Source organism: Lissotriton helveticus, chromosome 2_1 (assembly GCF_964261635.1).
Source record: "Lissotriton helveticus chromosome 2_1, aLisHel1.1, whole genome shotgun sequence".
In the NCBI taxonomy this organism is placed as follows: Eukaryota; Metazoa; Chordata; class Amphibia; order Caudata; family Salamandridae; genus Lissotriton; species Lissotriton helveticus.
In genome coordinates, this window is record NC_136059.1 from 965,253,849 (window position 1) to 965,267,294 (window position 13,446).

The window sequence follows — 13,446 nt, forward strand, 5'->3', positions numbered from 1 at the left end:
AGATGCTCAAAGCATTTCCAGAGAAGGAGCGGGTCTGGGTGGATTTATTTTCTAGTGAGTGGGGAACGAGCATGAGTGCTGTGGAGCTTCTCATCAGTCTGGAACAGCCCGCTTTTTTTAGTTTGTCCAACGACTAAAGGGTGTCAAAGTGCTACGACTCACAGAAGAACACGCTGTGTGAGGAATATTAACGTACACTACCGCTCCTACAGAGAGCAGTATTTCCGAGAAGCGGTAGGCATCGTGCCATACCTCGTTGCCTCACTGTTGGGCTCATGCCACGTCTGTAACAATAATACCCCGGAGAACAGGAAGCCTCAACAAATTTTCACCCGCAGTAACAACCTTTTGTCACAACCTATATCGAAATGTAATAAATGGTTTTGTGATGAAGTGCTTCTGTTTGCTTTTTCCATCATGACCATGCAGATGTGTCAATAGGGTACTGATTTTTATTGAATAATTCTGTACACATATATTCATCACTGCTTAAATGAAACTTCATACTAGCGGTCAGCTGAATTCAATACTCACAAACAGTGTGTCTGTGCCACTGGTAGTTGGTTCTTCAGGTGCTGCAATCACTGCATATTTTTGACGTCCTAGGTTTAGTTGCAGAATCCTGTTAAAAAAGGAATCCCGAAAGTGTTGTGAGGAAGAAGAAACTTGCACAGGGAAAATTGTGCAGGATTTAAAATACTGTATTGTTTTCCAGTTGGCAAGACCAACACAACACATTATGTCCCATTCTAATGGGGAAAATGTGGAAAGGTCACAAAAACCGTCTTGGGTAATATATCATTACAAAGAATAACTTTGCCGAAGACAAACTTCACAGAGAAGCAAATACAAACAAAACATCAACAACAAATGTTTTAATTAACACTCGGACTCCCCAAATGAAAGTGCAACAACCCATTCCTTTTCAACAAAAATAAAAAAATGTCGGTTTCCATTAAACCTTTCCTAGCCCAAACACAATCCTAATCCTGTAGCTAACACTAAGGTGTTCACTGGCCCTAAGTCTCAGGCCTTCTCCACATCTGCTTTTTACTTATTGAGGACATTGAAAGTGCAATAAGCAGTAGAGAGTATTTATATTCAGATCATGAGATGCAGCTCCATCGATGTTGCAATACCTTGTATAGCAAACGTTGTAGTGGCGGCTGACATCTACGGGGTGGGAGGCGGTCGCACATGAGCACAAACAAAATAAAAAATAAATGCCTGGCATCTAGGGTGAGGGGGAGGCAGGTGTGTGCGAGCATAAACAAAATAAATAAAATAAACACTTACCTAGACTCCGCACAGGACCGCTTCTGTCTGGAACTTCAGCCCGACCACCAGGAAACTCCCATGACCAATCCTGGCACTGCTCTCATGCCATGAGAGCAGTGATTGGATTGGTGGAAGTGGCCTCACTCGGTGCTCAACAGTGCTCTGGAGGCCTGCACTTCTCTAGCCCAGCTGTCTTATGACAGCTGGGTTAAATATGTTTAAAATGCACGTGTTTTGCTGGCCGTCGCAAGGTCATTGGGACATGCGCACTTTAAACAGTGCACATACTGCCCACCTTCCTCCCAGCTTCTGTCACTCAGCAGCAGTCCTGCCCCCATCCTGATGCATGTTTGGGACAGGGGATGAAAAATAAAATGGTAATTAATCACTCTTTTTTATCTCTTGGGTTTGGGAGTTTTTTAAGTGGGGCGACGCTCCTCCACTCCAATGGAGGAGCCGCCCCTGAAACCTTGTATGTTTCAATACCAAAGTACCCTGGTGTAAAAATGTGTCCTTGTTCATTTTTAAATGCTGATTCACCAAAATATGCATTTTGAAAACTTAAAATGATATTATTTTATCTGCCCATATTTTTAGGCCCTGCACAATCATTTGTTGAATGTTATAAACAAATTGCAATAGCAATTCAGTCGCAGATAGCATTGTCCGCTATTTATATATACATATATCAGCTTGGTGCTATGGATCACATTTGCACCAGCATGCTAAAGACTGGCCTAGGCAGAGGTAGGCTTACAAGAGACAGGGAAGCCGGTCTGGAACAGGTCGCGACTACACATTTTTTATTTATTTATTAAGTTTTGTATAGCACGGACTTGACCCTAGAGGGTATCAGAGCACTTCACATTTAGGGTAGGTAGGATACATTTGTAGGAAAAGAACATTTCTTACATATATGTTCATAGCATGGTAAAGCTGGAGTTCACAGATGTACAACAATGTACTAGTCAATCAGGGCATCAGAATAGAGGGCAGGTAAGTAAACAATAGAGCCAAGGTCTTTTAGGGCAGAAATGTGTTTATTAGGATTGTTTTCACTTCCTTTTTGAAAGAAGCAGTGGATGAGATTCGGAGGACTTCCAGTGGACGAGAGCTCCTAATCTTCCAGGGAAATGCCTGAGAAGGATCTGTAACTTTTCTACTTTTGTGGAAAAACTGTGGTTTGAGAAGCAGTGAATTTGCACTTTGTGAAGGTCTGCAACCCCTTAATAATTCTAGGTTTTGTGCCAGATATATGGGGGTCTTGAAATGTGGGGCTTTGTGAGTCATGCAAGCAGTCTTTAGCTGTATTTTTGCTTTGTATGGCAGCTAGTTTAGGGGTTTTAGGGCTGGGGATATGTGATTGTTTCTTTTTGTACCGGTAGTCAGTCTGACTGTGACATTAATAGAGGCCCTTAGCGGGGTCAAGTTATGCTTAGGAAGATCACACCGCGTGGAGCTTCTTGTAGTGTGGTCTCAGCAATCAAGAGCTTATACCGCCAGCTTGTTGTCATCCTATGGAAGGAATGGCTTGAGTTTCCTTAATATATTCATCTGGTATTTAGCTACCTCGGTTGCATTGCTGCTATGATTCTGCATGTTCAAGTGCCTGCTAGTGTAATTCCAAAGGATTTAGCTGACTCAATAATGTGGGGAGAACAGTTGAAGGGTCGTAGATGTTTCATCCAGAGGTCGATCTTGGGAGAGTGATTAGGGGAAGCGATGAGGAAGAAATCCGTTTAGGAGGTGTTGAGCATGAGGTGGTTATCAGCAAGCCAGTTCTGAGTGTTCACCAAGTAGAATTGAGTGAAATTAAGTCTTCTTGGGAGGAGATTTTCAGATATAGTTGAATGCCTTCAGCATACATATGAAAAAGAATGTTCGGTGAGTTCAGTACATTTGCAAGCCGTTCCAAGAATGAGTTGAAGAGTATGGGTGAAAAGGTGGACCCCTGAGGAACTCCCATATTGACCGTGGAGGGCTGAGAGAGGGATTGATTCACATTGACTCTTTGGGATTTGTTGTGGAAGAAAGAAGTAAACCATTACAGTAACAGACCTGAAAGGCCCATCCTGTGTTCTAGAATGGATAGTAATTTATCTTGTTTAACAGTGTTGAAGGCAGAGGATAGGTCAAGAAGAATTAGGAGGAAATATTCATTTTGATCTAGCATTTTTAAAATGCCATCCATGATGCACGTAGACTGCTTTTGCCTGTTTCGTTGATTTGAAGATTACTGCAGAGTATTACCCCGGCCACATGAAAGACACAAGCCAGATTAATTAGCATTCTTCTACAGAGTCAAAAACAAGAGCTTTCCTGGGATTAGATGAGACTTACGCAGACTAAATAAAGATGTCACAGTGCTGTGCTCTGATGTGTTTTACAGGCTTGACAGAATAAGAAGTGAGCTGCCAAAACGGAAAATAGATTTTTGGGGTTTTAATAAAAATGAGTTAACTAATAAACCTGACTGAGTTTACAGATGGTATTTGGTTTTTTCATGTCACACAACACTTATGTAATATATTTACTTGTAATGGGTCCATAAACACTTCCACTTTAGTAGAAAGATTTGCACAACGTTTTAACTGTCAATGTGGATCGATCTTTTTCTTCAGCATTTGGAGCATTTGAGCTGCCAGAAGGCTGTGACTACCAGACCTGGTCTTTTTGCTTCTTTCTTAGTGTTGTTTTGCTTTCTGTAAAGATGTAGCTTCTATTAGGTCTCTAACTTCAGCCATGTATTCTCAATGCATCTCGGTGTCTGTTTCAGACATTTGCGAACTATTGGAAGTCTTGCCCTTTCAAGCACAATTAGCTTTTGGCTTCATGCCCCCATTAACCTCCCTGTGAAGACATGATTACCTGTGATCCTCCTGAGTCTTCTCTTTACCAGTTCCTTAAGTAGAATCTGAAGCCCCAAGGGGACTGCTTGCTTCCTCTATAGACATGGATTTTGAAGTATAGTCATGCAGTGAATCGCCTCATTTTTATAAGGGATTTTGAAAGGCCATCAAAAGTGATCTCTCAAGCGCCATGCTCTTTTTGAAAGCATACAGCATGACTGAGGGTCCAACCCTATTTCCAAAGCATTGGGAGATTTATTGGGCAATGAGTATATATTCACGCACCAGTAAGACAGAAACACCCTGCTGTATTTTAAGGAGTGGTCCGGTAGGGACACCGATAGACATATAGGGGCCGATTCACAAACTAATTTACGACAAAATCCTAAACTTACTACTTTTGGTATTCACAGAAGGCATTTAGTAGTCTTAAATTAGAATTTTGTCTTAAGTTAGGATTTTGTCCCAAATGAGGATTTTGTCTTAAATTAGGATTTCATCCTAAATAAGGATTTTGTCTTAAGTTAGGATTTTGTCCTAATTTAGGATTTTGTCTTAAATTTGGATTTTTACTTAAGTTCGGATTTTGTCTTAAGTTATGATTTTGTGTATTATTACCTGCTTGAAGTTCAAATTGAATCTCTGAAATACAATCTTCTTCAGAAGGTAAAGTATATTCTACCTCTTGAGTCATAAAGTTGCTGCGCAGGCTATGCTTGTGTCACACATTCACAAACACAATTGCCTCCTACTCAGCCTTCACATGGTCATCTCAGTAACCAAAATCCCAACTTTGAATCTGCTGTGCTTAGAGAAAGCAAAAAAAAAAGTGGATTTCCAGCATATTGTAACACAAGACCCACTTTTAGTGGCCAGAAATTTCAGTCAGTAAAATCACTTTGGGGAAAGGTTACATTGGAGCCTGGGCCCATTTCCTGAACCCTGCCTGACCATCAGCCAAGGAATAGGGGGAGGATGTAAGGCTCTCCCTGTTAGGCCAAGAGTGAAGTTGATGTGCCTGATGCAGAAATCTTTGAATACCATCAAGTCACAGATTTCAACTCCATCAGGGAACCTGTCCCACTCATTATTTGAGTGATAAGTGAATGAGCACAAACTGTTTAAAGATGACATTGTTTTACTATAGGTGTTCAAAAGACAACTTGTCGTGCCTAATGCTTTGATTTCTGCTTGAGGCTTGGATCCTTATAAGTCTGGCAGCAGTATTTTTGCAAAAGAATGGGACTCATCACAGTCCAATTTCACAGCCATGTGCAGATACAGAAGAGCTTAATGGGTCTGTTTTCCACAAGGCTTAGGTATACACAGTGCATACACCAGTGCAGTAACTCCACGTGTTAGACAGTGAGCTACAGACATCACAGTGCGGGCACATGAAGGCTCAACTACCACTTAGTGTGTATGAGTTGTGCTGTCTGTAGCTCATGCCTTAATGCATAGTAACATAATTATTGTGCACAAAATCAGATACAGAGAGCAAGCAAGACCGTCCCACTTCATCCACCATCTAGAAAAAGGGACCTGCCAGAAAAGACTTTCCCAGAGAAAACAATGAAAAAAATTAATACCAAATGGCGCGTTTTATAGCACAATTTTCCAAAGAAATTACCTAACAATCGATGTTTTCAAACAGTTTTTAATGCAGTTCTGCAGAGGCCGTCATGAAATCCAATAATTCAAGGTGTGCTGACTCTGCCTTACCATCCTCATGGGGTTGGGGTGAAAATAGAGGGCAGCCTGCTGAAGAAAATTTTGAAAGAATGCAACTAAAAAGTGCCCAAATATATTACCTAAAAATCCACAAACTCCAGCTGATATGACGAGTAAACATTTGTAAATGCGGTTCCTTCAATCCTACCCTGTACTTCTTTAGATATCCAAAGAGATTATCAATAATATATTATGAACGACAAAAGTAATTGAATTGTTATGATGAAAATAGAGGCTGTGTGTCATCCCCAGCTCTGAGAGGGCCCTTTATTCACTTTTGCCATCTTGAAAAGCATAAATTGTGCATTTGCTACAAGATGATCGCCCCTTCACGAATTCTTAGTTCCTTTTGGCACGTGGAGAGATAAAGGCTGTGTGGCTCTATCTCCTTCACCTCATAGTAAAGGAGGTGGTCCTACACAGATTTAGCTGCTCCTGACCACTGGGACATTTTGATGGTGTCCCACCTTACCACCAAGCGTTGTTGATTATCTTCAAACTCAATTGTACCAGATCTGTCATGGCCCCTTCTCCTGAACACTAAAGGCCTGATTTAGATCTTGGCGGATGGATTACTCCGTCACTGCAGAGGCCGATATCTCATTCACCTAAATATAAATCCGATAGGATATAATGGGATTTATATTTCGGTGGACGGGATATCCATCAATGTTGTGATGGAGTAACCCATCCACCAAGATCAAAATCAAACCTTAAGACATTAATTGCGTGTTGTTTACAATAGCGCCGTGGCTTTGTAACGGTAGTAATAGACCGCATTCCAGGGAATAGTGTTGGATGCTTAATTTTCAACATTCCACCAAATCTGGTAACTAAATCTAGTGATTGATAAAGTGTATTAATAATGCTTTGAAATCCCCACAATCTCGTCTTATTTTGACTAAAGAAGACATTTTAAACTAATTGTTATTTTATCTCCTGACTACATTCTGTAAAAGGATGCTGCAAACAAAGATGAGCTGAATGTAATGCTTAGTAGACAGTTAAAATGTATAATGAGTGCGTTTATCCACGGGTAGGGAATACTACTCTACTTCTAGCACAAAGTTCATTAGTCATAGATCAGTTAAAATAGATCCTCTTGAAATATATCTATAAATCTTCCCTTTTTGAACAATTGCTATTTAGGTATACTATTTTTTCTAGCTGTATTTCTTATCTAGTGTTTACTTACAGAGGTGAATAAATTGCAGTGTAAAGATGGGAAAGTCTCAAAAGTCATGTTCCCACACTGGCCTCTGTTGATGTTAGTATGAACACTATCAGGTAAACCTTTACACAAGTCATTGACCTTGCAACAAGTTCATGCTACCACCTTAATATTGATTTCAATTTTTTTTACTCAGAATCAGCCTGCCCACTTATACACTTTTTTGTAAGTTTTCAAATGTTTGCTATTCACAAAGGTATTTTACTAATAGTATCATTATGAGTGTGGAGATTTCACATATAAAAACATAGGACTATCCTATCTTTTTATGTGGGGAAACCACAGTCGTAAAGGTACTACTAGTAAAATACTTTTGTGAATAGCAAACAATTGTAAATTTACACAAAACTGTAAGTTTATCTTTGTGAATCAGGTCCCATCTGTATATTTGAAACCTGAGAAGTCACTAACAGTGGATCAGCAAGACAATATGGTTCCCCCAGGACAATTCTTTTTACATGTATTCTAGCAAATGAGGACAAAATGGACAGCGCAATGTTTTTTTAAATTATAAAATACGTGTTTGCAACAGTGGGCAAAGAGCGAATGTTTTACTGTGGCAGTCTTTAATAGATGGCCAAAGGCTCTCATAAACTCAATAACAACATCGTATTGCTTGTGGTTTAAAAAGCTGAAATGTTTGGGGGTATTTTTGCACTATGAAATCATTTGATTGTGCATAGATAGCTATGTTTTTCACTTTGTTTGGCAATTCCATATAAAATGTTCATGTTTGCGGCCATCTGTATCTAATGCTACAGAGATCTGTTTTCACAGAAAAAGTGAAAACATTTTCTCCATAATGTGACTGTGCATAGAAAGTATAGAAAAGCTCAGCAAAAGGTAAACTTCCAGAGAAAAACTCGGTATACATTTTGCAGCATTGAATAATGTATGTTGTAAATAGGTATTTCGTCTGAATAGTGAGTCATGTTTGGTTTGACCGAGTTTTATTAGCATAGAATTAGCTAGCTATGCAGAGTAGGCCAAAGGGAAACTGTGAATCTGCAACTCTACAAATTTTATAAAAAGATAAAATCTGTAATTTCTCAGACTGCTTGCAGCCAAAAACAATCATTGGCAAAGCAAATACATCTGGTTTTAATGTCCTAACTCATGCAACGTTAGCACTTTAGAGTGAAGCAAATCGGAGGGAGGCAACAGGAGGGGACAGAGAGTGCTATAATTGTAAAGTAATCCTTCATGTAATTCAGTGCAAGCACTTAAGTGAAGGTGGAAGAACAGTCAATTTGCATTAAGTAAGCAATGAATACTCCAGTGGACTTAGTCATGAGGCTATTGACAATGTCTGAATCCAATAGCTGAAAGAGGCTGGTTGAAGAAAGCCAGTGGTTGAAAGGGTGAACCCAAAGCCTGCTCTAAATACAATTAAACAAGCATTTTCAATGCAATAGGTCTCACATTTATATGAGTTTTAGCTATTGGCATTGTAAATGACAATGCCTTTTATTTATGTGTTGTTTTTTAAATTCATGCGGTCTCGACTTTGATGCTCTGCTCACTGTAGTTGCGTACCTTCAAAGGCTGTCAACAGCCTCATTGCCACTCTATGTGTGCTCAGCATTCTACAGTCTCACAAACAGGGCATGTCAAGCAGCATGCTCATGAACTAAGGCCCACACCAAACAGCTGCATATACAGCCCATGGGTGTTCTGGGGCTGTCCAGTGGCAGCCACATTGTGGCGAGAAGTCACAGATGCACGGACTGAAATCACAGGACGCACAGATCTATGCTCCATGGACAGCCGAGTCCTGGCCCGGTTTAAGGTGCACTACCAGCCGCTTTATTGCTCTGGCTCTGCTTATAGTCCGCAGGTCCACTGCTGTGCACTGGAAGACCAACGCTTTACTGAGGCTGAAACATGGGAGCGCAGCGCAGCGACACTTATGTGGGGAAAAGCTGAATCTGTGGCACTCCAGAGGGAGGAGTCCCGGGGTCAACACTGGGTCCCCATAGCTGTAGAATGGGACACTGCTCCACGAGCTGCAAGAATTTAAAGAGGGTCTCCCTGATTCAAGAGACCGAATGTCAGGGTACCAGTGGGGCTGCACTGAGTGAGCCTGGGGACCCCCCGCCCCCCTTCGAAGGGGCACTCTGACGTTGACACCATGTGCAGGGTGTTTCTATCCAGCATGCACACAGTGCTGTCCCACAGAGCTAAATCACGAGCACGGAAGAGAGGCTTACCCGAAGGGCTGACAAAGAAATACACTGTTTAACTATTTGTGCTTGAAAATGAGAATGTTACAACCTAAACATTATTATTTTTGCTTGTTTATGGGAATAGGGGTATCTAGTAGGGCTGGGTGAAGTATTCAGGCACATTTTGCAACTGGCAACATTCACAGTATTTTCCCTCCAGCTGAGTGGAACAAAGTTTGCTTACCCTTAGGAAGGCCAACAAGGAGTTCCGCTACCATTGGGCATAACGACTAGAGAATAGGTGCATCTGATTTTGTATTAATTGTGACCTCATTAGAATAGAAGCATATATCACCATGTGGTTGTGGTCCCATTATCGTTTCAGCAAAGTACTCAATTAAATAATAGCAAATGGAGGGCCTGCATGAGAACAGTAGGAGAGGCGGCTTCGGAAGCCTGCAATACGGAGGAGACACAGGAGAACGGGATACGACAGAAGAAACCAGTTTAAAGGAATAAAATCAAAATCCACTCAAGTGGTGGAACAGAGACAGATACGAGCCGCCCCTGGCAGCCGCCCTAGAATGCAGCACCGCTCAAGAGGAAAAGCGTACTGCACCACAGAATTAGAAAACGTTCATTTCAAAACCGGATTTCTGCAAGGGTCGTGTACTTAAAAAAATGTCTGCAGTTTTTATAGCGATGACTAAAGTGCCAGCAGTTACTGAAAAGAGGCCAAAATAAATAAGAAAAGACAGGATGAGAGACTGAAAGAAACAGAGAGTGAAAGCAAATCTCAAGGAGAGACTAAAACAGAAAGAAAACACAGTCGATGAGGGAAACATAAATATCAGAAATTACACCCATTTGCGCAACAAGATTGTCTGAATCATGTGTTCAAACACATGTACTTAAGCTAAACGAGCGTGATGCAGCAGGTTTATGGCCCAGCTGTGAGATCACTGCTGTATAAGGCGACTCGCATACTTTCTCTAACTAGCAAACAAACCAAAACCTAAAATGTGTTGTGCACTAATGTAGTAGCTGAAAAAACCGAGCAGAGCAGACAGTGACAGCAGTGCACAGGTCTAGTCAGTACAGGGGCAGGCAGCTCGATTAGATCGCTGACGCCGCAATTTTCTTTATTATAAATGCAGCTATTAGCAACTACTATTATACTGACTCGGGCACACTTGCTTCTTTTGCGGGCAGTGAGCCAGTGCCATGGCAATTCGCTAGACAGGAATCTTGCATGCGTGCAACCGGCCATGTCCTCGGAGAGCTGGGCACTTGCCTAATTCCAAATGTATCACCTGCCCCTTTCTTTGTTCCTCCCTGACACACACGTACTGACCACACCCAGGACCAACAAAGACAAATGGGGAAAGGTGCAAAAAAGTGTGCTCTCTACCATATTGCCAGCGCAGCAGTGTGTACCAGCAGGTACACGGAGAGCCTTGGCGAGGTTGGGTCCGTCGCAGGATAACGCTGTGGGTGCAAGCTGCGCTGCCATTCCCCTAACAGCACATGAAGGAAACGGGCAAATAACTAATATTAAAAAGGTCATGGGACCGTTCAGATCCAATCCAAGTAAATACAAGACGTCAGCGGTTGTTTTTTTATTTAGTTGCTTACTTGGATTGGATCTGAACGGTCCCATGACCTTTTTAATATTAGTTATTTGCCCGTTTCCTTCATGTGCTGTTGGGGGAATGGCAGTGTAGCTTGCACCCACAGCGGTATCCTGCGACGGACCCAAACTCGCCAAGGCTCTCCGTGTACATGCTGGCACACACTGCTGCAGTTGCTTCGCCATGAAATGGATTCCAAAAAAAAAAAAAGCCTGCAAGTGGTGCGCGCTGTCGGCACGATAATTGAAGACATATGGGCTTTGGTGCGCGTAACAGACACCAATAGGCCATGGGCGGAGCTACCCGAATGCCTATGGCCTATTGCGTGTCCTGTTTAAAAACAACACGCATGCAAAGCCCAATCAAAATGAACCTAGGAAATGAACACGCATGAGCGTGTGGAATTCCTAGGTCCATTTTGAAACCCCCCTACAAAACGGCTCGCATACGCGTTCACTGCTACGCAGTGCATCACGAGGGCTCGCCCTAAAAATATGCAGCCACTCAACATGGCTGCTACATGCTTGTAATAAAAATCTTTAATTAAAATAATTCACTGAGGTGGCCACTTCACAAGTGACATGTTTTCAGTTGTGCCGTACATTTTACTATTCTTACAATTTTTTCAGGAGACAAGCATAAATCACCACCAAACCAAGCCGTAAAATTGCAGGCAGCAGCAATGTTACAACATTACTTAAACACTTTATTACAGCATCTTTAAAAAGGAGACAGAAAAAAACACTAATTAACTGCCTACACAAGTTTAGGAATTATAAATAACTGGGATTGGAAGTTAATGAAAAATATATATTAAAGAACACATTTTGAACCAGCTTTGCCATTGAAGATGAATACACTAATTTTAGGCGATGTGAACAAAATAAACAGGTTTTATGCAGTCACTCAAGTAAAGGGAGCCAGTAGATATAGTGGACAGAGCCAATGCCCCATTTAGTATGCTGCAAGTGGGTGGAAGCAAACTGTGAATTACAATTTAACAGACCAATGGCTGTAGTCCACTGACCACAAGACCCCTCTGACTGTATATCCTATACGTTTAAAAAAAACAATAGCCTGGTAAGACAGCTCAAGCTGTCTCACAGGCCAGAACTAAAAACGTGCGCAGAAGTTTCCATGCGTAGGATTTTACAGACAATGCAAGTGCTTAGCAAAAGAGGGCACAGCAGACAAACAATTAAAATGGGAGAAACTCTTTTCCGTGTGCAAATATCCTCTTACACACAGCTGTGTGGAGCGTTCAGGATCGTCCTTAAATGTGCTAATTATGGAAATACCCCTCTTCCTTTTCATTTGTGATGTGGACAGAATCATGTGACCTTCCATCATGTCATTCCCAAAGAATCATCTGGGTGTGGACATATTGTATTCTGCCTTCTGCGTGTAGACATCTTGTCCCCCCCCCCCCAAATGCCTCTTTGCTCAAAGGGGATTATCTAATTTTCATAGGGTTATACCTAAAAATGCCATAAAAATGAAGGATTGTTTCGCATGTGAATGTGCGTCTGTTGTCAAGTAGGTGCATACTTCATCTTACAGGTGTGGCCCTTGATGTTTGCACAGTGCATTGAATTTCCAGTCTATACTCATCTCTGCTGTGAAATAACCATAGACAGGAAGGTTCGTAGAAAACAAGATGGTCCCATTGTTCCCCCATTATTGCTTCATGTGCTTCCCCTGTTGTGTAATATTGCTCACCCTCAAGCTATGCTCTAAAACCTATGTATTACCCTTCTGCCTGGGCCATTACACAATTTCCTTTCTGTTGTATTACTCTCTCCTGCATTAGAAACGTTCGTCATTTCAAGCTCACCTTTCACAGGGAGACAATTTACCCTCAAGAACCCATTCTCAGGGGGGCGTGGCTTGTGGGCCGCTGCGTGATGGCGAGTCGCACTTGAGCTCCAGGGTGATTGAGGTCCGTTGGAGGTTTTCACCCGTTTCCAAGTGCCCCTGTTCAGCGCAAAAGCTCTCCCGGACTTGGGAATATGCCGAGAGCCGTTTGTGACCATTTCCTTCGGATTCAGGTTGCGGCTGCTTGATTTATGACAGTCTGAAGTAACGCTCGCTATCTTTACGAGCGGCCGCCATTTTATCTGGTTGTGACGGAGTTCGGCATTTCTCCTCAGAAACTACGACATGGATACAGTCATACCAGGTGCTATTGCATATATTTGGTTACTTTTTGACTTTCATGTGCTCCCTTCTTTCTTCGCGCTGCTTGGCTGGTTATTTTGTGGCTGTTTTTTCTTACATACGCTTTGGATTACCTCAGTGCAGTCTTATGAAGTCGGAGCTGCATTTCACCTGCTCTATGTGACTCTGCTTTGGCCTTCTGGTTTCTGGAAGATTATTTTGTTAGTTCCTGTGAGTGCATACCATATAAGTCCGCCCTTTTAGTCTATTTTACTTTGTTTGCTTTCAGTGCGCTCTATTACTTTACTTTTGGTGTGGAATAAACTCCCTCTGACCTTTTTGCCTGCCTCTATTGTACCTGAAGTGGCTTTATATTTTTCTCTGTGGCTGTTGGTTCCATGGCT

General features: G+C 41.8%; 1 protein-coding gene across 1 annotated transcript in view; it reads left to right on the forward strand.

Moving 5' to 3' along the window:
- The window catches only part of GLIS3 (GLIS family zinc finger 3), a 1,035,169-nt gene that overhangs the window by 518,917 nt on the left and 502,806 nt on the right, over nucleotides 1-13,446 (forward strand). The window lies entirely within an intron of this gene.